At 37.7% G+C, this 23,541-nt stretch overlaps 1 protein-coding gene across 1 annotated transcript in view; it reads right to left on the reverse strand.

Annotated features, from left to right (window-relative positions):
• JARID2 (jumonji and AT-rich interaction domain containing 2) overlaps window positions 1-23,541 on the reverse strand; it is a 192,798-nt gene that overhangs the window by 101,389 nt on the left and 67,868 nt on the right. The gene's annotated exons all lie outside the window — the stretch shown is intronic.

Consider the following 23,541-nt stretch of genomic DNA (forward strand, 5'->3'; position numbering starts at 1 on the left):
TCGTGTCAAATGCTCTCCTAATCACAGAGGCCAAGGTCTGGTGGGATAGGAAAACCAGAAAGTCACCTCTGGGGAGAGAAAGAAGTGTCGAAAACACCACAGGCACTATCATTAACTCTCCTTACACCTAAACAACTTAGGAACCCAGGAATCATGACACATACCACAAATAGATGTTCAATGCCATCAATGGGTGCATCCATCAATACCACCAATTACCATCAAAGAGCAGCAAACATAACAGGCCCAGGAGTGGCCATACGATGACCCTACCACCTCTGCTTCCAGTTTAGCCCATCAAAAAGAGGGTAATCTCTGTGAAAAAGGAACCAGTCACTCCTAATAACTGAATGCTGGGTAGGAAAGTCACCTTAGTTCAAAAAGAAAGGCGTCCGGAAGGAGAGAAGAGATAGGAGGCAGAACTGTACCAAATGAGTTGAATCATTCAGTGCCACCTCTCAGACCTTCATGAAGAGAGGCCAGGCCACTGAGAGAATCGAGAGCAGTATCATCCATGAGAATGGCCCGATTTCCAGACCAGCCCCCAACATATACATCTACCTTGTGACAATATGACCTGATCATAGCCTCAATCACAGCTAGAAAACACTAAAAAGGGGATTCTTGCCACAAAAATCCTTAACATGGGCAAACTGCTCAACTTCTAAAATGGCTATTATTTTGTTTATACTCCAAGAAATGTTTGCTGATTCCCACATCTTACCCCTTTGCTAGTCCATCTTGTACTAAAGGAAGCTCTATAAAGGACAGAGTGAATCTTAGGTATCTTCTTAGCCTTGGAAAGCAAAACTAGTACTAGAATCTCTGCTAATATAATAAAACAGTTCTTGAGATATACAACCCAGGGTAGGTAGGCATCACAGTGAGTAGAGAGCCAGGTCTAGAGTTAGGTTCAAATCTGACCTCAGTTATGTCCTAGCTGTGTGACCCTGGGAAAGTCACTTAAATCCCATTTGCTTAGCCCTTGCTCTTCCGTGCCGAGTTGTTACTCAGGCAGAAAGGGAGGAAGGGGGGGATGGGGAGTGGGGAGGAGAGAGAAGGACAGAGCAGACAGAAAGGGACAAAGAGAACCTAGAAGAAGAATGAAGGAATGAATTCTCATAAATCAGGCTTTGTAAGCAGAAGCTAGATGACCATTTGTAAGTTTCACAATTCCACTGTGTGTTGGATCAGATGACGTCTGGTTCTAAAGTTCTATAATTCTAAAAACGTTTAAAGGGTCTCAGTTCCATTTACATTCACAGGAAGGGAATAAAATAGAAGATGCAGAAGAAAACATTTCACACAGGTATTATTAACACAGCAAGCAGACCTTCTGCTAAAAACCTACTTTGATGCCTTATGAAGATGCGAAGATTATGATGGCAGAGCTCATACTTGAATAGCTCTTAAGCCAAGTTAGATACACCAGGAATGTTCCAGAAGGAACTGTATATCAGTGATCTGAACATAAGATGAGCTAAATTCAAAAGACTCATCATAAGAGGGCTGACCACTAAGTGATGAATTTCATGCTGGTAATAACAAATGATAATATTGGGGAATACCCAGGCATACTGGCAGCTACCATTTATGTTAATAGAATATTGACTGAAATGATTTAAAATGATACCTCCTTGATATACTGAAATAAGTAATGCTTACAGGAGGTAGTTCACATCATTGTTTAGATTTGAGGTTTTCAGTTATTCCTTCTTATAATGAGAGATATCTCAGGGATTCCAAAGATTCAGTGATGCTGTTACTTTAGTCCTTAAAACTTATTAAACCACATAATCCAATATCCTAAATTAAGGCATATATAGTCACACACACATAAAAGAATTACATATTTTCATGAGATTGTAGACTTTGCAAATGTACTCTAACCCTTTAAACTCTCAACAGCCAATGAAGATGAAGAAAACTAGGTTCACACCAAATAAATCCCTCTTAAAATGGCTCAACATCAGAAACAGTTAGGATTTTGTGAAGTAATGTATCAAAGATTCGTGGACCTTGGCAATTAACACTAAAGACCCATAGATCCTGCTTGTCATCTGATCAGCTAAAATCTGTGTATTATTTCTCCTTATTTTAACCGTGAGCTCCTAGAGATTAGAGACTGATACATTTTTTATTTGTGATCTACTCACCCAGGGCATTTCACATATTAAGTGCTTAATGAAGGCTTTTACTTCATTCATTGAAACTGACCATTTGATCTCTGATGCAGATATAAAAACAACAACAACACCACGTTGTTTAATAATATGAAAAATTTGGTGATTTTAACCAGATCCAAAGAATCTCTTCAGTTCTTTGACTACCTCCCTCCTTTGCCAACACACCTTTAAGAGATAGGTAACTTAAAAACACTAATTGGCATATCATAAAATTAAACATATGGGTCATTTTATTGTAGACAGATCAGAAGTATAAAATGAATGGTGATCCAATAATTTCCAAGGAGAAACCATAAAAACCATAAAAAGCCATACATTAGCCATGTCATAGTCAACAATGCCAAAGGACCGTCCCCCATCCCCAATAGCCTAATGTACATACAAGAACCAGTCTCATACCTTCTCAGATACTGATCAAACAGCACTGCTCAAGAAGGATCAACACCCTCATTTTGCAGATAATGAAATTGAGGCCCAGAGAAACCAAGGAACTTGTTCAACATCACACAGGTAATAAGGATCAGAGGTGAGATCTGAACCCTAGTGCTCTGACTCCAGGATCTTTGATCTTTCCTATTACACAACACTGGGGGCAGCTAGGTGGTTCAGTGCCAGGCCTGGAATCAGGAAGATTCATCTTCTTGAGTTCAAATCTGGCCTCAGACACCTCTTAGCTGTGTGACTCTGGGCAAGTCACTAAAGTTTGCCTTAGTTTCCTCACCTAGAAAATGAAATAGAGAAGGAAATGGCAACTGCCTCAGTATCTTTGCCAAGAAAGCCCCAAAAGGGGTCATAAAGAGTCAGAAACAACTGAACAATGGCCACAACAACTTGTATCACACTGCTATTGAAGATTAAGCTGCTGTGTGTGGTAAGACTACCGAACAGTAGCACTGAAGGGAAGGCAAGAGCTATATCAGATTTTAAGGCAATGATAAATAATATAAGCCTTGGCTGCCCCAAGTGAGATAGGAGGCAGCTTTAAGGTAGTATTCCACCCCAGGACATATTTCTTTATCTTCATCAGCACTCAGTAAACAACCATAATAAGGAAACATATTTGATGTCCAGTGCTAAAGATACCAAAACAGAATACAGCCCCATGTCTGCCAAGAAGGTGATTACAATCTATCTATTCAGAGGTAGAAATAATGGGTGCCAATAATTATACCAAAAGTTAAAAATAATGAAGAGCAGAGGGACTGGACAAGCAGAGGGGCCTCAGGAAAGGTTTCTTGGCTCTCAATAGATGAACACAACCCCTTAGGCAGAAGAGATTAAAGGTAAAATAGATGCAGTAATTGGGTCTAGACACTGTCATTTGATTCCAGTGAGTTATGATCCACTCATGATGAAGGTGGATGAAACATTTCATGGCCAGTTCTGATTTCTTGAGAAGTCACTGAAACTGACCTTTAGTTAGACCCTGAAAGAAAAAACATAAGGACTTCAAAAGGGGTGGGGGAAGGCGCACATGCAGAAAGAGGGGAAAGGGCCAACTAGAGATTAGGGAATTTCAGTAAGGATTCAGACTGGCAAGGAACTTATAGGTTATAAAGGGAAGTATTGCATAATAGGGCTAGATTCAGATGGTTGAAAACCAGAAATCTTTTTTTTTTTTTAAAATTTAAACCCTTAACTTCTGTGTATTGACTTATAGGTGGAAGATTGGTAAGGGTAGGCAATGGGGGTCAAGTGACTTGCCCAGGGTCACACAGCTGGGAAGTGTCTGAGGTCAGATTTGAACCTAGGACCTCCCATCTCTAGGCCTGGCTCTCAATCCACTGAGCTACCCAGCTGCCCCCCTGAAATATTTCTTAACCAAATTTCTTTCCTTGTTAAACTCTTATCAATAGGCTTTCTTCCCCTCGTAATCATTATTCCCTTCATATTCTCTATGAACAAATTTGGTCTCTGGAAAGCAGTACCGCACTTGGGGAACTGCAACATAATAAAGCAAAAGAATTTCCTGCAGAATGTTATTTCATTTTTATCCTTGATTTCCTTCACAACTGGTATTATATATACCTGGTCTCCCTGAACTGATCAAATGCACTGGTAGTACACTCAACCAGCCAAAAAGGTTAGTTATCTCAAATTCAGATCTTCACCTATCAGGAAAAGGAAGATGATAAAAAACAAAGATTTTTTTTTTATCTCATGTCAGAAAGTGAGAGGTACAAGCATGAAAGGTGCTGGGTGCTTATCAATGTGTTTCTGACTGAAGCTGTCCAGTGAAATCTTATTGCAATGTTTTCCAACCTACACCTTGGTCAACTGTAAATATGTCCCGAGTAAAACATGATGGTCTAGATTTTCTTACACTGTAGCTGCTTAAACTGTAATTTTTGGATCCTAACAGAAATCACTATAACCTATAGGTCCTAACCTATAATATAAACTATAAAATGATAGCTTCATCAGTCCCTTTGAAAACTTTCAGAAGGAGAAGACGTTGACTTGGTCTAATTCTCTATGAAATCTTCATTGATTATTTGGACGGAGGCATAAAGGAGGATGATACGCTTATTAAACTTTCAGATGATGCAAAACAGAGACAGCTAAAGTTATCAAAGAATCAAGGAATAATTCAAAAATATTATCTAGAGGGCTAGAAAAATGGGCCATTACCAAGACAAAAACCAAAAGTTTTTTAAGTTTTTAAACAAAAAGAAGAAGCCGGGAAAGATCTAATGAATATATAACCTAATATTAAAAATCATAAAATAAAATATTAGGACAATTACTGAAGACAAAAAGACTTTAAACTGAAAATTTAATACATCGATAAATTTAATACACCTACAATCAGAAGGGAAGTAACTAAATTGGGGGGGGGGGGGGGGAAGGAGGAGAGAAGAATCTATCAAATTTCTCTGATAAAGAATCTGTTGACCAAAATATATGAACAATTTTATGTATGTACAGAACAATGGTCAAAGTATATGAAGAAACAATTCTCAAAAGAATTGCAAAAGTATTTACAACAATATGGAAGAAGGCTCCAAATGACTAATAGTGAAAGAAATGCAAATCTAAAGAACTCTGAGATTTCCTTTTGCATCTTTTTTTTTGCAAATTTTGCAAAAATGACAATACAAAATATTGAAAGGTTCAGGGAATGACTAGCACATTGATTCAATGCTGCTGAAACTGTGAAGTAGTACAAACCTTTTAGAAAACAATTTGGAAAACAGACTCCATTACTAGGCTCATATCACCAGGAAGTCATCAATAAAAACAAAGACCCTATATACTCCAAAATATTGATAGCTGCACATTTGTTGTGATAGCTAAGAATTGAAAATGATTATGTCTATTACTTGACACATAAGTGAAATGAAATGAGGTGAATTGAGAAAAGCATGAAAGGATATGCAGATATCCTTTCTAGATTTGGGGTATTAAGAGACATGATCTGGAAAATCAGTAGAAATTTTTTTGGCCTTCTCTTTGTAGAGTAACATAAAATTATAAAATTGGGGTTAGGTATTTTGTCATAGGCTATATGAGGGTGAATGAGACATTTTCTGTTTAATCCGCTGGCTTTCATGTGTTTCCCTTCCCGCCCCCCCCCCCCACAAACTAACTTGTTTACTTAATTTTAAAAAAGAAATTATGGTATTAAATAAAATTATTAAGGTATCAAGATAAAATGTGTTGATATTAAATAATACTATACATAAACCGTATATTTTTTAGTTTCTAAACATTTTCTGTGGTGTCTGCTAGCCATTGCATGCCATCTACAACTTCTGCAAAATTCCTGTTTAATTTCTCATACCATCAAAACTGTCATGGGGAAAGTCAAGATATAGAATTTGGAATGATGCAGAATTAGCAGAAACAGGAAAATAATATACTCAGTAACTACAATGATGTAAATGGAAAGAATAACCATGACCAAAAAAATCAAATGTAAATGTAACAAAATGATATGGATCTAGCAGGAGTCAAAAGAAGAGATCTGAAAGAATACCTCAAAACCCACCCATTTGGAAAGGAGAGAGATCAACAGATGGTACACATTTTACATGTTTTCACACTTTTTCAAGTTATTAATCTCTTGGGTTGATTTTTGATATATAGAATAAATCTCTTGGAGAAAGAAGAAAGATGCTTAGAAAAACTATTATGATGTAAGAAACATAAGATGTCAATAAAAACTTATTATAAAAACAAAATTTCACATGAAAAACATCTGTGGATTTTATTGCATTTCAAGTCCAAGATGGGTCAAGATAGTCTAAGAATCGTGGGTATCCCCCCCCCCCTCAAAAAAAGCTAAAAAAGCTAGACTGCATTAATGATGTATGAAAACAATATAGGTAATGGTCACACTATCCTGGATCCTGGTCAAAGTCAGATTTACAACAGGAGTGGGCAGCTGGGTGGCTCAGTGGACTGAGAGCCAGGCCTAGAGACAGGAGGTTCCAAGTTCAAATGTGGCCTCAGACACTTCCTAACTGTGAGATTGATCCTGGGCAAGTCACTTAACCCCCATTGCCTAGCCCTTACTACTCTTCTGCCTTGGTGGCAGCCTCCAAGATGGAAGGTAAGGGTTTAAAAAAAAAAATTTGCATCAGGAAAAATCATCAGTCTTTTTGTATATTTAAGTCATGAAAAGAACTAGAAAAACATAACCTAAAATGTGTAAAATATATGAAAGTTAATTTACCAGGATATATTCACAATATATACAAATACATCTAAATATCATTCCACAGAAATGAAGGAAAAGTGAAATAAATGGAAAGCTACTCAATGCTCACATTTTGACCACAGAAGTATAATGATGACAATGCTAAATTTACTTAAAGATTTAACACTATGACAATCAAACTGCAGCTAAATAATAACAGAATCCATCCAGAAGAATGAAAATTTTTAAATCTCAAGAGACAATGGAGAAAAGTGGTAAAGGTGGGAAAGGGTACATGACCACATCTTAAAAGCAGTAACTATAAAAATTATTTTGTTCGGTTTAAAAATCAGGAAAATAAATCAGAGGAAAAGGCTAAATACATACAAGATAGAGAGACAATGCACAAAAGGAGCTAAATGTTCAATAAAGAACACAAATTATTTGGGGAAATAACTATTTGACAAAAACTGTAGGAAAATTGTAAAGTAATTTGGAAGAAATGAGCTTAAACTAGTTTCTTATCCCAGATACCAAAAATAAACTCCAAATCTTCTAGGTACATAGCCCATAAAAAGCCCAGATTAACAAATATTTATAGTAGTATTAATAAGAAGTAGAAACAAATTACATGTTCATCACTGACTATGCAAGTTGTGGTAGATGAATATAATGCAATATTACTGTAGTATAACAATGAACATTAGAATTACAACAGATCAAGAACTGATATGAATGTATTCTAAACTGAGGTAAGCAGAAGCAAACGGATCTATGAAATAACTATTATAATATAAATGGAACAAGAATAAAACTGAATGCTTCGGATATTATAATTATCCACTTTGGCCTTTAATGAAAGAGGAGGAGGTACTTTCTCCACCTCATCTCTGCAGAATTAGGGGACTTTGGGTATGGAATATGGAGCAGAGTATTTGTTATTTTTTCCTTTTTTATTCTTTTTTATATAGAATAGTTGTTTAGGTAGGATACTGATGAGAAATATATGGGAAATGTAGGCAATAGGATATTAATTTTTTAAAAAATTTAAATGAATTCAAAATGGATGATTGAGACCTTTAACATGAAAAGGGGAGGAGAAAATACTCTTCAGACCTTGGTTTAAAGGAAAATTCATTAGCAAAAAAGAGATAAAGGAGATCACAAAAGACGAAACTAAACATTTTTACTATATAATCTATTTTTAATCTCTCATATGAACAAAATTAATGGTCAATTGTAATATCTCTAAGGTTCCACTAAGATATACATGGAGCATGTATGTGTGTGTACAAACATATGCAAATAAGATAAATTCCTACAAAAGATAAATGGCCAAAAAATAGCAAAATTTTTAGATGGGAAAAAAAAAAAAAGAAACCAATAAAGCATCATATGGAATATACTACAAAAGAAAGAAAATATTCTGAGGTTGTATTGATGCACAATAGCAAAGAAAAAAAAAATTCGTGTCATAATATGGAGCTATAGGAAATAGAGACAAACAAATACATCATTGGCAAAGCTAAAAATTAGTTCAACCATATAGAAAGCTAATTGGAACCATGCTAGAAAAGTGAATATTCTTAACATATAATATCTGGGCCAGTAATCACTCCTGCACTATAACAGAGGGTCAAAAACGTTATCAGAATGTTATAATAGTATTTTTTGTGTGGAAGCAAGAATTACCAGAAATAAAATGAGTGACTACTGATTGAGGAGTGGCTAAATAAACTACAGCATACTGATGTAATAAAACATGATTTTGACATAAAAAACTACATACGATAAAAGGAATTTTTTTAGGAATCTGTGGAATATTTAAATGGATACAGAGCAACATAAGTAGGAAATGAGAGCATAAATACCAATGAATACTAAAAAGTAAGCAAAACCAAACAATGGGCTTTTTGTCCCCAATAGAAGGAAATATAACAGATCATTGCAATAACTAATCTTTACTCCACAGAATTTACCATGAAAAAAACAAAAATAATAATTTCCCTCCTCCCAACTAAATACAAGTGCTGAACCTGGCACTCACTATCAGATGTGACCAAGATGTCAGTTTCTTTTACTTAATTTTATTTCTTTGTTAAAAGGAGGAGTTTCTATTGAGGGAGGAAGTGTCAGGAAGTCGTTCTCTTCCTAATAGCAGAGGTAGATACATACCCCCTTAATTCAAAGACCAGGGCTAGCCCTGCTGGTCGCCCTCACCCTGGATTAGCCTGTCCGTCATGATGGTTATCCAGGGTGTGGCTGCTGCTCATGCTGCAGCTTCTTGGAGTCACCACTGAGAGCTGGGGACAGGTGAAAAGCTAAGAGCATCCCCAGAAGGTGCTAGGCAAGCTCTCTGCCCAGAGGCAGTCCATACAAGAAGACCTCGTCTCCCAGGAAGGCAGAAGAAACAGGGGCTTCGCTTTTAGAACTGGGTTAGATAGACATTGAAGAAACCAATGTTATCTGTTGCATTCAAGGCCAATGCCAGGTGTCCTGACTCTTGTCTTTGCACTGGACTTCAATAACTCTGGAAAAAAGAGTAAGGTCAACAACTTTGTGCAATTCTGCCTTAGGTAAATCCAATTTATGCTCTAGTCAAAAGACATCACCCAGTAAAGTCATTTTGGTCTTCTTCAAGTACAAACCAACCAATCTTTCCTAATACTAGTTTATAAGAAAATGGAACTTTATTAAAGGATTATTCATTTAAAATGTTAAAAATTTTTTTATTTTTAATCATATCAGCAAGATCAATGCCTGAAGATTAGATAGCTATCTTCAAATATTCAAAGGACTGCCATGTAGAACTGGCATTACTAATTTATTTTGGAACATGAGGTCAAAAATGAGAACCAAGAGACACAAGTTAAAGGGAAAGAAAATTAGGCCAAGATAAGAAAAAATTTTCTAAAAATTTTAACTGTCCAAAAATGAAATGGGCTGCTTTGAAAAATAGTATGTTATTCTATCAATGCGGGTTTTCAAATGAAGGCTTAAAGAACCACTTACCAAAAACATGCTTGGTGTAGGGATGAAATAAGTCATTTCAGGGAACCTTGTAAATGTGAAAACTCTTAAATCCACTACCAAAATTAGGGTAGAAACCACCAGGGTGAACGGAATGCACATTCCCTACAACACAAACACCAAAATCTAGGTGGATTCTCAAGTGTATATATGGAAACTTTACTTCCAAAAAAAGACTAAATTCTAAAACCAAACTATTTGTTGCTGATAATAAAAATGATGAAATTTTCAGGTTAACTATTACTATTTGCTAGGTCCCTGTCCAAATGAAATGGGGCAGGGATCACACATGGATGTGATATTAATAAATAACACTTTTAAAGATCTGTATTCTTGTATTTAAAAATAAATAAAACGAGACTGGAGAGAGCAAGTAACTTTTCTAGTGGTCACAAAGCCAGTAAAAGTCAGAGCAAAAAACTGGAAAATAGGTCTCCTGACTACAAAGCTTGCTCTTTTTTCCCCTGCCTCACACTGACATCAGAAGTTATGGTTCAATGGTGGGGCTATTTCAATATTTAACACAAATTCTCTCTCTTTAACATTGTTTTGTTTTCTTATCTTCCCTTATTCTTCAAATATCATTGAAATGTTACATTTAAAGATGATGGAGAAACAAAGGATTTGATGATAAAACAATGGAATAGAGATAGCATGAGACCAGAGATGTGGAGCCTTACACCTTTATGATCTTATTTTTCATCCATAATATCAGAAAATGCCTAGCTCTGCCTTAAAGGAGTTATTAGACAAAAGATAGAAGATAATAGCTATGAAAGTACTTCAGAGGTTTTGATTGATTGATAGATAGACGGACAGACACAAATACAGATATAGGAATGAAAACAGGGCACCCATCTCTTTCTCTTTGGTAACCTCTTTCCCCAAAAAAATACAAATATTTCAAAGTATGTCCCTCCACCAGTTCTAGAAACATGCTTATTCTTCCTCAGGCCAAAATTCAAAACAATTCTCTCCTCTCTTCTTTTTTCTCTTTCCAACATAGCCTAAAATCTTTGTGAACAGGCATTACTGCCTCTTGGATCCATCCTCGAAGTAGTAAAGACTTCTTTTTCAAGATTTGATGGAGTTATTAGCGCTACAAGATACTATGTTTTGCCATTTCTTTGTTACCTGTTAATGAAAACAAATATTTCCTGACAGCATATAAGAACAGTGGGCAACATGCTACCTTTAACAACCATTTAAAAAAAAAAGCGGGGGGGGGGGGGGGGAGAATTATCACTTCATTGAATTAAATGAGCAAATGGCAAAAAGTTGTTATGTAAATAGAGTTCACCAATCCCCACTGATAGAACTTGTGCCAAATTGTCCATTGTTTTGTTTTTGAAATCACTGGCACTTAGAAGCTTCCTGGGCAAGCTGCCATTAGGAGATACCCAGGGATGGCACTGGTTCCCTGAGTTTCCTCCCAGGTTATCTGGAGTATAGAGTTAACTAGCTTATTAATATCTATGCACTTAATCTCCAGGGTAGCACTAAAGATGGCACAATAACAATTTCTAGGTTAATTAAATTCCATTTCTATCCAGGTTTTGCTATAGTGTGCAATCCCTGAAAGAAGTTTACAAAAATGGTTCAGTTAAGGTCCTGTTTTGGGGTGTTTTGTTTTGGGAAGGGAGGGGGGGGCACAACTCATGTAGTACACAGCTGTTCCCTTGTCAAGGGGTGTGTACTTCAAAGCACCATTTTATTAACTTAATTTTCCAATATTAAAAACTTAAGCTGGTAAATCCAATTACTTAGATTACATACCAATTCTAAACAAAGGCAACAGAATGGGTGGGAGGGGAGGTGCTGTTCATTCAAAAACAAGACACTTTGTGTCTGGCAAACTAAGAATGACCAGCATGGCTGCACTTCTTTGTAAGAGTAGGGAAGCAAGCTCTGTAGGTTTGCCAAGTTACTAAAAGGCCTATTCAAAAAAATTTCCTGTGTTTCCATCCCCAAAATAATTACCCACTCAATTCTACCACCAAACAGACACACTACATATCTGGCAACTTCTCAAAAGAATAAGACTGGGTTCATGTGTACATGATGGAATGGGGGTGCCCATTATACAGAAAAAATAGTTCCAAATGCCAAAAAAAGAAAAATTTAAAAATGCTAGTTCTAATATTCCAGAACACTAAAAAAGAGACAATAGAAAAACCAGCATGAAGGAGCCTAAAGACTGAATACCAAGGCAGATAATGGCACACTAACCTGGATGAAACACACCTATGACAGCTCCCCACAATTAAGCTTCTATAAAAACCCAAAGTCTTTATTGTGATGTTCTGGGCAGAGATTCTGACACAATAAAAAAGTGTCAAAATGTTGAATCTATTTATGTCTTCATTTATCAAGTGAGGAAGTCCAACATTCCCTTCTGTGTAAAAGATGCTAATTAGACACTGGGGGGGTATATATAGTTTTAAGACACAAAAATTCAGAGATCCCTATTTTTAAAAATGCTACCCTTTCTTTATGTATAACAGAAAATAGCACAGAATCACAGTCTGAATTCCTTGGGGGGGACAATGATACCTGATTTGGAATTGAGTTGCTATTATCAAGCTTTTACCACCCACACAGTAGGCCTCCCCAATGGAATGACAGAAGCAAGTAAATAGCACTGGACTTGGTCATCATCAGGAAACTTCAACGGTTCTTTTTTGATAATATTATCAGACTAAGTAAGAGTCCAAAGTATGGGCAGATGGGTTACCTGTCACCCTTGAAGGGAATATCCATATCAATGAACCACCAGCCAGGTAAATCACAAGAAGAGTCTTATGTGATCCTTCAGGGCAAGAGAAATTCAGAAGGGAGCATCAAATGATAAGATGCAAAAAAGAGATGAGTGGTATGAATGATATCACCATGGAGGGAGGTGGCCCCCACAGAGGATCTGTCATTGGCCATTAGCATAGTGACACATTCTGATAGAATTTAGAAGACCTTCAGGAACACTTTATCAAATCAAAAGACCATGCAAAGTCTGGAGGTCTATGACCTCCAAAGATTCTCACCAATTAGGACATTAGGTTGGTTAAAAGAAGACAGAGATAAATGTAAATTCAATTCTGAACTACAGATTTTGTGATATTTTACAGTCGAAGAAGGCAGCAAGACCACTGAGAAGACAGACTATAGACAGACTGTATCATATCAGAAGCAGTGGTTTTTATTATTCTTTTTATCATCATCACCATTAAAAATAACAAAAACCAAAATGTACAAATTGCTTTAAGGTTGGTTTGCAAAATATTTTACCTATCTCATCTCATTTATTCCTCATGAGAATCTAGGTGAAGTGGGGCTATTATTATTCAACATTTTACTCAAGAAGGTGAAGAAACTGAGGCTGAGAGGGCACAAAAGATTTGCCTATGACTGTGAAGTCAAGTCTTTCTGATTCCATGTACACGATTCCATCCATTATCACTCAGAGCTCAATGGTCATAAGGATGTCAGTCTGGAAAAGGGTAGCCATAAAACAATAATCTTTGAATATTTGAAGCCATTAAGCTTGCTCTGCTTGGTCCCAATGAACAGAAATAGAAACAAGAGCCAGAAGTTGGTAACAGGCATCAACCAACTCAAATATATGAAAATTTTTTCTCAAAATAAGACATCTAAAAATGGAATGGGCTGCCACAAGAAGTGGGCCTGGTCAGGGATACTAGGAGCAACAAGGTGACACAGTGGATAGAAGGCTTGACCCAGTATCAGGAAGATCTGAATTCAAATCCAGCCTTAAGACATGTACTGGTTGGGTAACCCTGGTTAATCTATGTCTTTCATAGTTCCCCATTAATAAATTGGTCTAATAATAGCACCTACCTCCCAGGATAGTAGTGAGGGTCAAATGAAAAAAATATGTAAAGCATTTATCACAGTGCACAAAGTCAATGCTATCGAAATATGAACTCATATTAACTTCTCAAATGATTCTGTAACAAGTTTTCCACTGAAGAATAAGTTAGTTAATAAGAAGGTTACAGACTACAGAAGGAAACTGTATTTTCCTGTGGACAGAGTGCCAGACCTGGAGTAGGAAGGACCTGGGTTTGACAAAGCCCTCAAGAAGCCGAGGCCCAGGACAAGATTTAGCCCCCATGCCAAGCCGCCGCCACACCTGTGTCTTAGGCTCGGATCTGACCCTAAGAGAAGCCAGGCGTATTTTAAAAAGGACATTTTAAGATCTTAGCAAACACTGGCTACCCAGCCCCGATGAAAAAGCCGCATTTTGTGCTGGGAATAGCGAGGGTACAGGGATAGGGAGGGAGAAGCCCAAGAGCCCAAAGTCCAGGCATCCAGCCACATCCTCAAGCTTTTGAAATGGACGCCCTGGTCAGTTAACATATTGTATGGGCTTCTCCGCAGAGTGGGTCGGGTGTTTCAAGGACTCCCTGGGAAACTAGAAACAACCTAATGTGTGAGTGGAAATCCTTAATCCAAGCAATACACAGGCAGGCCCATTGCGCTCAGTTGACAAGGATAATCCACAGTATTTGAGGCACTGAAAAACACGGACATCAACATTTACCAAATGCAGAGAAATTGGAAAAGTCCTTGAAGGCACTGAGCTCACCCTAGTCCATTCCCAAAGACCCATCTAGATTTCTCTATCAGAGAAGTCTGAAACTTGAGTTCCGGGAGGCGTGAGGGGGTCATTACGAGCTGCCTTTGAAACAATGGCAGGACTTTTGTTCTAGGAGAAGGGATACTGCGTGTTCTCGTCTCCTAGCCACCAAACGCTGCCAAGTCTGGCTTCGGCGGGGCTTGTGGCTGAGCCGGCTCCCGCCAGGCCTGAGCGCCTGGGACGGCTCTTCCCCACCAGGACGCCCCGCGGCTGCCAGGGCCCAGGGACACGGCTAATGAACTTAAGGGAAACTAGAAGCAAGCTGAATGCATTTACAACGTGCTTCCAATGCACTAAGATCCAGGACTTGGTCTAAAGGCACGCATAGAGAGGTGGCCAGCGGAAAGAAACCAAGTACGTCACCCTAATAACAAGCCGACGTAATAAAGATTTACAAGTGCCTGACCCGGGCAGTATGTTGGGTTAGTACTGGGGCTAGACACTCCCTGGACAAGCTTGGCTTCAACCAACATGAGATCATCTCTGGCAGTCATCATCAATTTCCTACTCTGTGCCATGAACGGTGCTAAGTGATGGGAACACACAGGCAAACAAAAACAAAACAAAACAAAAAGGGTCCATAATGTTCAAAGACTCTCAAGGAACTCACAGTCCAATGGGGAGATAACAACCATGTATAAATTTCATATTTATTGGGGGGAGGGACAATTACAGATAATTACAGAAAGAAGACATTAGGTTTTTATTGTTTTTTTTCTTTTAACCCATACCTTCTATCTTTTATCAGTTCTAAGACAGAAAAAGGGCTAGGCAATTGGAGCTAAGTGACTTGCCCAGGATCATACAGCTTTGAGGTGTCTTGAGGCCAAATATGAACCTGGGTCCTACTCTCCAGGCCTGGCATTCTGTCCACTGTGCTACCTGGCCACCCTAGCCATTGGCTCTAAAGGAAAGAAGGAAGCATTTATGATGAAGAAGCCTAGGAAACTTTCTGCAGAAGATAGGTGAACCGATACATGAAGGAAAATCGTAATTCTCGGCCATCCGGGCAGTGCAGGAGGAAAAATGTCTTCCAGAAGAAGAGAAAACAGTGTCTAAATTAGAATTCCACAAGCCTGGAAAGGTAGCGCAGAATCAGAATGGAATAGGATTTAAAATGCCAGGCAGACAAGTCCATGTTTTATCCTTGAAGCAATAGAGTTACTGGAATCTGCCAAGCAGGAGATCCATGGATAGGCAGGGACTTTGGGGGAATTATTTAGACATAATAAGCAGCATGCAAAACAGTCTAGAAGACTTAAATACATGCTGGCTGTGTGGCCCTAGGTAGGTCTCTCGCCTTCTCCACAATCTAGGCCTATCTTTACTGTACACTGCAAAGACGAGGCTAACCTGTGTTGGGAGAGGGGGTTTCCTTATCTGTGAGTTCTCAATAACAGATTACCTTCATCTTCTATTTTGGCAAGAATGTAAAAGGTGAACTAAATTAGAGAGCAGAACTGGAAGTTGGTGTCCACTTAGGAAAGAATGAGTAGTAAGCTAAAAATGCAATGACTAGTTTAAAATGCTAAACTCTCCGGCCTTTTATTTCCTCATAACTTAACCACCAGGAAAGCCTGTTTCTAATAATGGCTCAACAGCAAGCTCTCCATATTTTGCTCTATTGTTCCAATATTGCTAGGACCTGCATCTTCCTTAATCCTAAGAAAAGACCAGGTCTTAAAGAATAAGGGAAGTGAGGCAGCTAAGTGGCTCAGCAGATAGAAAGCCAAACCTAGAGACAGAAGGTTCTGGGTTCAAATCTGACCACAGACACTTCCTAGTTGTATGACCCTGGGCATGTCACTTAACTCTAAATGTGTAGGTCTTACCTTTCACCAATAACTCTATGGGTAACTCTGCAGAAACCCTTCCCGAGAAAACACGGCACTTGGTTGTGCAGTGAGTCTCACTCCCTTTTCTAATATTCTAATAGCAACTCAGCCAGGCGAGCAATTACTATTTCTATTTCAACTGGGTCACAGGAAGAAAGTTCAAAAGAAAAAGAAACTTCCATACTGACCTTTTCTCTTTTATTCACTACTCTCTAAGACAATGGTTTCACTTGCCAAAAAAAGAATTTATAATAATTTTATTAAAAGAAGGAGTAGGGGGAGAGAGTCAAATAACACACCCCCCCCAATCTCTTCTAAGTCCATGCAGTGGCCGGAAAGAGTCAACAGATGGCAATAGATCCTGCAGAGTCAAGGTCAAGACTCCCTTAGAAGGACTTTTTGATGCACCCATTTTGCCAAGTGTTTAGACTGTTGGTGACTGTTTTTCAGGCCTGGTCCTGATCAATGAGGAGGAGTGGGAGCAATGCCCATGCTTTTCGCCATGGGCACGAGGTGTCCACTCTATCCAATGACTCCCAAAGGACCTTCCTGTCCTATGGGCTAATGCGCACTGTCACGAAGAAATCAGCTGGGTGACTCAGTGGATTGAGAGCCAGACCAGGACTGGGTGGGGGTGGGGGTGTCCTAGGTTCAAATCCAGCCTCAGACGCTTCTCAGCTGTGTGACCCTGGGCAAGTCACTTGACCCCCATTGCCTACCCTTACCATTCTTCTGCCTTGGAACCAATACACAGTATTGACTCCAAAGCGGAAGGTAAGGGTTTAAAAAAAAAAAAAAAGGGGGGGGGGGGGGGGAGGGATCAGCCAATTGTTGGCTTCACCACCACAAGGAACAGAAATAGAAAACATATCCAAATTTACTTATAAACCCATTTCCTAGGGAAATTTCTGCAGTGGGCTGCTCCATGGAGTGGATTACTTACTAAGGGAGCAAAATCATGTGAAATCTTAGAAGATTTTTGCCTCTAATAAAGTTCCACAGCAGGAATAGCAAAGTTGTGCGTGGGTACAGAGCTGTCCTGTACATGGTCGAGGTGGAATGAGCTCTGCGTGTGGAGTCAGGAGACTAGCATGGAAATCTTAGTTTTGCTTATCATGTGGCCTTAGCCGAGTCACAGACTTCTCTGCCTTTAGTTTCTTCAACTGTAAAATGAGGAGGTCCAAGTAGAAGGTCTCTGAAGTCTCTGCCAGCTCTAAAAATAAGATCCTATTATTCTCCCTTTTCTCTGGTCCAAGCTTAAAATATCTATCCATCCATGGATAGCCTTAATACAGTTACCCTATTAGGTTCTTAACTTCAGTTCTACTGAGGAATATAATTTGTTATTGGAACAATAGCCTTAACAAAAAGGTATCTTTTTACTGTATAATATAGTTTAATCTGAGTAATATAGTTTTCGGGCAGGGAAGTGGCATGATGGATAGAGTGTAGAGCCTGGAGTTGGGAAGACTCATCTTCCTGAGTTCAAAACTGGCCTCGCGATTTACTACCTATGTAACCCTGCATAACTCACTTCAACCTGTTTGCCTTAAGTTTCCTCATCTCTAAAACGAGGTGAAGAAGGAAATGGCAAACCACTCCAATACCTTTACCAAGAAAATCCCAAATGAGGTCACAAAGAATGGGACAGAAAGAATGGGACACAATAGTCTAAACACGTGAAAAAAAACTACTAAACTGTATTTTATCCAGGTCCTATGACATTAAATCGGTAAAATATCTCTTTTGGAAAAATTTAAAGTACAAGTTCAAACATTCATCAAAGAATAAAAAAATTAGTTGAAATGAACGGTGCTAATAATATAATTTGTTTAGAACAGCAATTTTCTTGATTTTTAGCTGTGGGTCCCCTTCCAAAATAGTACTTTTCCTCCATTTTTCCCCACTGGTAAAGTTGCTGGTTTCTGATCTCCTGCATTACCACCTGTTTTTATTAGTCAAGGCCATGCCATTATAGGAGTCACAGCAGCAACATCAGAATATGAAAGATCAGAGGGCAGCTGTGCCACCTCCAAAAAGAATGAGGAAGCCAAATGAAACTGGACCACAGAACCAGTCATAATGAAATGCTTAGAATGAAATGACACCCTTTTAAGTTTTTATTTCAACAATTTAAGGCTACAAAGGTTTACCAGGTTGCACTGGCAAACACAGAAACACATCCACAGCCAAAACCCTTTGAGTCACTGAACCAGAATGACCCTAACATGAAGTTCTGAGCATAATCTGGAAACCGCTTAAATTAATTCTGATCCATCCCACATACATTCAGAGTCCCATTCTTTTCACCTTCTTGAAAATTACTGCCTTCTACCTGGATGGGTCTGTCTTTAGGAAACAAACAAACAAACAAACAAACAAACAAAAAAAAAAAAAAAATCAACCACATGCCTAAGCTACTTGTGGCTATATTATAGCTGGCCTAGGCCCTTGTGGGAAATGCAAAAATACAACCTGGTCAGGCTTCTGTTCTTATCAACTCTTGAGTCAGTTGATTAACCCATCTTGTCACCTTTGGGTCTCAGACCTAGGAATCTGCTAGCCTCTTTGCCCATTTCCAAAAATGGACAAGAGGAAGAGCTCTTCTCTGATAGAATTGGGCAACTACCATGACAGAAAGCAGCATCCTCCAAATCAGGCCAGGACCATGTTCTCAAGGCAGAATCCTATCTACTGTAAGAGCCCTCCAGGTGAGCTGATGCCCCAGAAAGTCTTACTTCTCTGACTAAACTTTACCACTGTTATAGGAAAACTTTCCAAAGTAGTAGAAAAAGTGGTCTCTTATCATCATTCAACTTAGCAACTGTTATACCTTTCTCCTTCCCTCAGGGAATGTGAGGCCTCTATATGCTCACCACAGGATAACTGAAATGATCAAGTCACAAGGTCAGCCTGCTTGGGGGAGCTTAGCCTCTAGAAAAGGAGGCCTATGGCGGCATAGACCCAGCAAGCAGATCGCTCTGCTTTACTTCATTCAAGGCGTCCCAGAGCTTTAAAAGCATCTGGTGCCATACCAGTGACTCCCCTGTGCTCCTTTAGGAAATAAAAATGGCAGAAGACAAAAGAGACAAAGCCTAGGCAAAAGAAGGAATGTGTTGTACATTATAGACATTTTTTAATTCTGAAAACAGAGTTCTCCCTCTATCCCCTCCTCCTTATTAAGAGGGAAGGAAGAAAGTAGAAAGTAGAGAGGTATATGACAACATGGATTTATTCACATTTATCATCATTTTTAATCTTTCAACAGTAACCATTACCAACAAAAACAAATGAGTTATAAAATCAAGTTAACCAACAAGTCTGTAATACTTACAAGCCCATCTCTGCCCTACCTCCAACAAGTGATTGGATGAGTGAAGAGATGGAGATTAAGGAAATGTTTAGAGGGGAAAGAGCGGTCGAAAGAACCTCCAATATTTTTGTCCCCCATCCAGTCAATCAATTGCTAATTTCATCCCTCTACTTCTTCCCAGTGCCTACCAAATGAAATAAAAAGTCTCAAGAGTTTACATTCAACATCCTCCAACACCTGATTTTAAATTCTCTTTCTGTATACTTGACACTAGCCAAAATATACTGCTTTTCATTCCTGGATCATGACTTACATTCTGCCACCGTTACAAATGTGCAAATGTGAGATTATCAAACCACATGTACACCTAATAAAACCCCTTTCATCTTGTCATCTTTCTTTCAAGGAGTCTTTCAAGCAAGACATGATCTCTCCTTCTTCAAATTTATCAGGCAACTCTATTTTACTTATTCTAATCTGTAAAATGGGGATAATAATATCTTCATTTTATCTCATAATTTTTTGTAAGAATCAAGTGTCTAAAAGAACTATGAATCCAACTATCTAAATAGAAGTTATCTTCCACAGAAGCTTTTACTACACATGTCCTTAGCACAAGGGCTAAGAAGCTCTTAACCTTAGATTTTCAATTCCAGAGTGAAAAAATAAAATAAAATTCACACATCCCAGTAGTGGGATGAATAACTTTTATTTTAATTGTGTACACATGTATTACACCATCCCAAGTATAAAAATTCTTAAGAATAAAGTCTTTTTAAAAATGCTTCAATTCCTAAAGCCTGGCATAGTGCATCGTACAAGTTTTGTTTCAATATTTAACAGAAAGTATAGAATGAAATTTTAAGTAAAATATGTGGAACACAGTAATAACTGGTGTCTTCTACCCTAATTTATTTAATAAAAACTAGACAAAAAAGAGGAAAAAGAAAAGGCTCAAAATAATTTTAGTTTAAGGAGTTATCCATGAAACTAAAGGACTATAAGATATTGCACCAGAACCAGATTGCACAGTAACTGCTTAGCTGTTTGACCTTAAATAAGCCATATTCACCTATTGTGAGCTTCATCCTTCATCTTTAAGATGAAAGAAAGTCGGTTTACATTTCCTACTGAAATGCCTATGAAAGCATCTTCACCTTGGTTCTTTTACACTCAAACGTATTAAGTGATCCATGGTTCTAGAAAAAAGAGTTATATAATCTGGAAGGACAATAAAACCTATTAAATCATATAGTCTGTCACCTTAGTTTTATACAGGAGAAAAGTAAGTCAAATAGAAGAAAAATGACTCACCTATAAGCACAGAATTTTAGTTACTAATACTGGGGAAATAAAGTACTTTTTACATATAGTTTAAAGAACTTTAAACTATATGTATTATGTGTATAATATGCATGTTATGTATATATACACATATGTAGACAAAATATCTTATTTCATCTTTACAACCTTGTAATGGTAAATACTATTTTATACCTACTTTACAAAAAATGTTTAATGGACTCATTTAATAAAGTGAAGCTAAAACAATTACACATTAATCTGATAATACCTTGAAACATTAAATAATTGAGGCTGCTAGTTGGCTCAATATATAGAGTAACAAGCCTAGAGTCACAAGGACCTGGGTTCAAATGTGACCTCCACCACTTCCTAGTTATATGACCCCAAGTCACCTAACCTCAGATCACTATTAGTAATAGCACCAATAGCACCTACTATTCTTCTGCCTTAGAACTAATATTCAGCATCAATATAGAGGGTGGGGGGGGGGGGGGGGGAAGGTTATATAATGAAACTTGACTGCAGAATTCTTTGATTGAAGAATGCCCCCTTCTTAAATAATAATGTTGCTTTTAACAACATATAGACATAACTTTCAGTTACATGTGTAACTGCCTTCTCTTTTCATCTTATCCATATAATTGAGTACTACTTTATTAGTGAATGTTAACTAAATTAAAATTTACTTTGAGGAAAAAATAGAAATACATATGAAATTAGAGGATGGAGGTCTAAATATAAAGGGGCTTTTTTTAAAGGCTATTAACTGATTTCCAGACACAGAATTAATACCTAGATTTGAAATTCTCAGTCATTTGTTCCTGTTTCAGTTTTAAGAAATCCAACTTATCTCCAATTAATCCTGTATAGTTTGTTTCACATAGTCATTTTCATGTAGTCTCCTCTCCTAACCTAAGCCCTGATTTGACTGTGAGATTGTCTTTCGACTGCCTTTGAGAACAGAGATTGTCTTTTGCCATTCTTTTTATTTTTAGAGCTTGGCAAAGTGACTGGCACATAGTCAGTACCTAAAAAATGCTTACTGACTATTATTTATATACTGTGGTCAAGTATACATAGAATATGTATACTTTTATAATCCCATGAAACATTAAATAATTGAGGCTGCTAGTAGGCTCAATATATAGAGTACCAAGCCTAGGGTCACAAGAACCTGAGTTCAAATGTGACCTCCACCACTTCCTAGCTATGTGACTCCAAGTCACCTAACCATGGATCTTTAAGATGAACTATAAAAACTAAACTTATGCCTAATTACAATCAAAAGAAAGAAAAGACAACAGGATGCAGAGAAAAGATCTCTCAATAAATAACTTCAAAGAAATGACAAAAGACTTAAAAATACAGTGTCTATCCATGGTGGAGGGGGTAAAAAAAGCTATGGAAGAAAAAACAATTGGGGTAAAAGGAGGATAAGATAATAAAGAATAAGTATACAGACAAAAAGTAGTCAGGATTTAACTATGATCATATTCTTAGGAATTTCATATAATTCTCAAGAATTCATTAATTATTGAGGGGGAAAGGGTGCTAGGAAGATATTTTTGCATAAACTCTTAACCAATCCCCCTTCAATGCCTCTCCCATATTTGTGATTGATCAGAGCCCAAAAGCAAAAGGAAATGTAAGGCATATATTGGTTGAAAATAAACAGAATGTTATCCCCATAGATGTTATTCTTCTCAACAAAAGCCTTTAATGTTTCTGCCCTTTGGGATAAAACAGGGCATATATAATCATGCTACTAAGTAAGATTCAAATCTGGCCTCAGACACTAGCTTTGTGACCCTAAGCAAGTCATTTAACTTCTGTCTGCTTTTCAATTGTAAAATGAGGTTCATGTTAGTACCTATCCCACAGTGTTGTTGTGGGGATGAAATGGGATAAAGAGTGTGATTAGCACAATTTTGGCATCATGGCAGGCACCTTTACTCATGCTTGTTCCTCATTACTCTATAGTTCAATTTAGCAGGGGGTGGGAAGCAGGTGCACCAAGAAAAAAACAAAAAGGAAAAAGAAAAAAATACCTGAAAAATCATAGTGAGCATAACTTAACCCTACTTAAACACAGTTTGCCCAAAGAATATAAATTAGCCAGTCATTGGATTACAGTACACACTTTTATGGTCCTGTGGCTCCATTGGTGAGGATACTCCTTCCAACATGCAGCTAGACCTTTTTTCCTGGGATCTCATACATGGCTTTTTTTAAATCTTCAGAGGGAAAATTTAACCAAAGCTCTGCTTTGGGGGATATTTCCTAAGTACCAATGTAATATGTGGGCTATCTCATATGTTTCACTCTCATGGTATGACTAATCCACTTCCTTTTACAGTTGTACCTGATCTCAGAGATATCTTTTATACTTCCCCAGGTATGTTACCATCAGGTTACTGTATTTTCAATTTTCATTTTAAAAAGTATCATTGTACTGGGCTAAAAGATTAAAAACATCTAACATCCTTCCACTGAAATTTTCAATCTACTTTGTTGATATGCATACAAAGCAAATATAGAATAAAATGCATTAGTGAAGAATAAATTGCTATGGGAAA

The sequence above is a fragment of the Gracilinanus agilis genome, chromosome 1 (assembly GCF_016433145.1).
Source record: "Gracilinanus agilis isolate LMUSP501 chromosome 1, AgileGrace, whole genome shotgun sequence".
Classification (NCBI taxonomy): Eukaryota; Metazoa; Chordata; class Mammalia; order Didelphimorphia; family Didelphidae; genus Gracilinanus; species Gracilinanus agilis.